Source organism: Oncorhynchus clarkii, chromosome 13, assembly GCF_045791955.1.
Source record: "Oncorhynchus clarkii lewisi isolate Uvic-CL-2024 chromosome 13, UVic_Ocla_1.0, whole genome shotgun sequence".
Lineage (NCBI taxonomy): Eukaryota > Metazoa > Chordata > Actinopteri > Salmoniformes > Salmonidae > Oncorhynchus > Oncorhynchus clarkii.
In genome coordinates, this window is record NC_092159.1 from 66,418,264 (window position 1) to 66,423,263 (window position 5,000).

The following is a 5,000-nucleotide window of genomic DNA, read 5'->3' on the forward strand; positions in this document are numbered from 1 at the left end:
CCCAGCTCAGTGTAACAGTGACAGGTTTAGGTTACTGTCATTCATATTCACCCAGTTCAATGTAACAGTGACAGGTTTAGGTTACTGTCATTCATATTCACCCAGTTCAATGTAACAGTGATGGGTTTAGGTTACTGTCATTCATATTCACCCAGTTCAATGTAACAGTGATGGGTTTAGGTTACTGTCATTCATATTCACCCAGCTCAGTGTAACAGTGACAGGTTTAGGTTACTGTCATTCATATTCACCCAGTTCAATGTAACAGTGACAGGTTTAGGTTACTGTCATTCATATTCACCCAGTTCAATGTAACAGTGACAGGTTTAGGTTACTGTCATTCATATTCACCCAGTTCAATGTAACAGTGACAGGTTTAGGTTACTGTCATTCATATTCACCCAGTTCAATGTAACAGTGACAGGTTTAGGTTACTGTCATTCATATTCACCCAGCTCAATGTAACAGTGATGGGTTTAGGTTCCTACATAATATTGACGTGTTTCCCTATACCCATAATGAGGCTGCTACAATCTATGAATGAAAGATTTTACACGTTGGTGGAGGTGACAAACAGTAACACAATGGACAGACACTCTCGTCTGCATCTAGCTGATCTTAGGGTGTAATCATTAGTCCAACAGTAACACAATGGACAGACACTCTCGTCTGCATCTAGCTGATCTTAGGGTGTAATCATTAGTCCAACAGTAACACAATGGACAGACACTCTCGTCTGCATCTAGCTGATCTTAGGGTGTAATCATTAGTCCAACAGTAACACAATGGACAGACACTCTCGTCTGCATCTAGCTGATCTTAGGGTGTAATCATTAGTCCAACAGTAACACAATGGACAGACACTCTCGTCTGCATCTAGCTGATCTTAGGGTGTAATCATTAGTCCAACAGTAACACAATGGACAGACACTCTCGTCTGCATCTAGCTGATCTTAGGGTGTAATCATTAGTCCAACAGTGACACAATGGACAGACACTCTCGTCTGCATCTAGCTGATCTTAGGGTGTAATCATTAGTCCAACAGTAACACAATGGACAGACACTCTCGTCTGCATCTAGCTGATCTTAGGGTGTAATCATTAGTCCAACAGTAACACAATGGACAGACACTCTCGTCTGCATCTAGCTGATCTTAGGGTGTAATCATTAGTCCAACAGTAACACAATGGACAGACACTCTCGTCTGCATCTAGCTGATCTTAGTGTGTAATCATTAGTCCAACAGTGACACAATGGACAGACACTCTCGTCTGCATCTAGCTGATCTTAGGGTGTAATCATTAGTCCAACAGTGACACAATGGACAGACACTCTCGTCTGCATCTAGCTGATCTTAGGGTGTAATCATTAGTCCAACAGTAACACAATGGACAGACACTCTCGTCTGCATCTAGCTGATCTTAGGGTGTAATCATTAGTCCAACAGTAACACAATGGACAGACACTCTCGTCTGCATCTAGCTGATCTTAGGGTGTAATCATTAGTCCAACAGTGACACAATGGACAGACACTCTCGTCTGCATCTAGCTGATCTTAGGGTGTAATCATTAGTTCCAACAGTTGCAAAACGTGGAGTTTCTATCGGACAAAATTCCAAGGAATATTTTTAATCCCCGTTTCGTTTCCGTTCGGCTTCTGTTTCAGAAAAATAGATGTTTTTACCTAAACAGAAACGTCCGGAATGAATACACTCTGTGATCAAAACGTAGAAAAAAACACAGTTCACGTTCATAGCAGCCACGTTGTTATTCTTTCTGGTATCTAGGGAGGGCGTTATGAACGACGATGATCATCACGATTTGTTGATTCATTTCTCTCCTCTTCCGCTTTCTGGGAAGAGACCGGGTTTAGAGTTTGAGGAGGAAAGGAGGGAAAGAGAGAGGGAGGAAGTGGTTATGAATGGGGTTATTTCTCTCCTCTGATTTTCTGGGAAGAGACCGTGTTTAGAGTTTGAGGAAGGAAAGAGGAAGGGAGAGAGGTTGAGAGTCATTGTTGGTGGCGTCTTGCGGTCTGTATTTGCAAGCCTAGAACAACACTGTATTCTTGGCACATGTAAACACAGCCCACACGGGGATGTGCAACACACACACACACACACACACACACACACACACACACCCATTCAATCACAACAACACACACACACACACACATTCAATCACAACACACACACACACACATTCAATCACAACAACACACACACACCCATTCAATCACAACAACACAGATTGTGGTGAGGTTAGAGACATGGCCGCTGTAGAAAGAAAGAAGTGTGGCGGAGCTGTTGTTCACCTGAAGTGTTTTCACTGATTGGTATACCCTTTGGTTCGTTCAACCTGTTCTATTAAATGTGTCTGAAAACAAAACAATTACAATTATTTAATTGAATGTTGCTTTCAACACCTCATGGGCATTGTATAGCTGTAGGGAGAGCAGTGTAGTGGTAGCAGCCTATCAGAAGAGCAGTGTAGTGGTGACAGCCTATCAGAAGAGCAGTGTAGTGGTGACAGCCTATCAGAAGAGCAGTGTAGTGGTGGCAGCCTATCAGAAGAGGATCTGTGGCTTATTTGGCGTTCAGTTTGGCGTTCAGTTCAGTGTAATGGTGACAGCCTATCAGAAGAGCAGTGTAGTGGTGACAGCCTATCAGAAGAGCAGTGTAGTGGTAGCAGCCTATCAGAAGAGCAGTGTAGTGGTGACAGCCTATCAGAAGAGCAGTGTAGTGGTGACAGCCTATCAGAAGAGCAGTGTAGTGGTGACAGCCTATCAGAAGAGCAGTGTAGTGGTGACAGCCTATCAGAAGAGCAGTGTAGTGGTAGCAGCCTATCAGAAGAGCAGTGTAGTGGTGACAGCCTATCAGAAGAGCAGTGTAGTGGTGACAGCCTATCAGAAGAGCAGTGTAGTGGTGACAGCCTATCAGAAGAGCAGTGTAGTGGTGGCAGCCTATCAGAAGAGCAGTGTAGTGGTAGCAGCCTATCAGAAGAGCAGTGTAGTGGTGGCAGCCTATCAGAAGAGGATCTGTGGCTTATTTGGCGTTCAGTTTGTTTCTTATCTGGTTTCACCATGCAGAGTTTCACTTCTGGTCTGAATCTGGATTCACCATGCAGAGTTTCACTTCTGGACTGAATCTGGATTCACCATGCAGAGTTTCACTTCTGGACTGAATCTGGATTCACCATGCAGAGTTTCACTTCTGGACTGAATCTGGATTCACCATGCAGAGTTTCACTTCTGGACTGGTCTGAATCTGGATTCACCATGCAGAGTTTCACTTCTGGACTGGACTGGATCTGGATTCACCATGCAGAGTTTCACTTCTGGACTGGTCTGAATCTGGATTCACCATGCAGAGTTTCACTTCTGGACTGAATCTGGATTCACCATGCAGAGTTTCACTTCTGGACTGAATCTGGATTTACCATGCAGAGTTTCACTTCTGGACTGGTCTGAATCTGGATTCACCATGCAGAGTTTCACTTCTGGACTGAATCTGGATTCACCATGCAGAGTTTCACTTCTGGTCTGATTCTGGATTCACCATGCAGAGTTTCACTTCTGGACTGGATCTGGATTCACCATGCAGAGTTTCACTTCTGGACTGAATCTGGATTCACCATGCAGAGTTTCACTTCTGGACTGAATCTGGATTCACCATGCAGAGTTTCACTTCTGGACTGAATCTGGATTCACCATGCAGAGTTTCACTTCTGGACTGAATCTGGATTCACCATGCAGAGTTTCACTTCTGGACTGAATCTGGATTCACCATGCAGAGTTTCACTTCTGGGCTGGACTGAATCTGGATTCACCATGCAGAGTTTCACTTCTGGGCTGGACTGAATCTGGATTCACCATGCAGAGTTTCACTTCTGGACTGAATCTGGATTTACCATGCAGAGTTTCACTTCTGAACTGAATCTGGATTCACCATGCAGAGTTTCACTTCTGGACTGGATCTGGATTTTGAATGGTACTGTCATAAGTAAGACTTGTTTAAGGCTTCCATTTTATGTTAAGTTCAGTTTGGAGCCATTATTTCATGGAACCAGTATAATTAAATGATTTTGTGGGGGAATTGATGGAATTGCTTGTAACCCAATGAAACAATTTTGGGACGGGGGGTTACAGCGGCCCGGGAACAGCCTCCGACCTCCCCATGTACACGCCCACCCCCCGCGAAGCTGGATCTAAGGCCGTCATGGGGGGAGTGCTCAAATTCAGAGAGGGAGTTTGCGGTACTCTGGCCAATACCAAGGACTACGGCAAAGACGCGGCCAATAGGAGAACCACGCCCGTCTGAGGTAGGCGGGACCTAGGAGGTGATTGGATGGGAGCTGGATGATGATGACGATGAGAGAGGAAGAGGCATTATGAACTTTGACCTCTCTGCAACCTACAGGGATAATTGGCAAAGGGGGTTGAAATTAGACGTTGGTTCCTAACCACAGATCTTGGATCAGATGAATTAGACGTTGGTTCCTAACCACAGATCTTGGATCAGATGAATTAGACGTTGGTTCCTAACCACAGATCTTGGATCAGATGAATTAGACGTTGGTTTTGATAAGGTGAAAAATCTACTCGTAAACAAGATAGAAACAACAGTGTTCATTTACATAAAATAATAAATAATAGTTTTTTTTTTTTCAACTTCAATTTAGGGCTTTACGTGGACTTGATTATGTCTTATTATTGTAATCCAATTGAAGAAATGTGGATAGGTTATTTGAAAGTCAGACATATCTACTTGAATTAAAAAATAAATGGGTGTTTTGACATGAAATTGTCACGCCCTGGCCTTAGTTATCTGTGTTTTCTTTCTTATTTTGGTTAGGTCAGGGTGTGACATGGGGGATTTATGTGTTTTGTCTGGTCTAGGGGTTTTGTATGTTTATAGGGTGTTTTTCTAGTCTAGGTGTTTATATATGTCTACGGTTGCCTAGATTGGTTCTCAATTAGAGGCAGCTGTCTGTCGTTGTC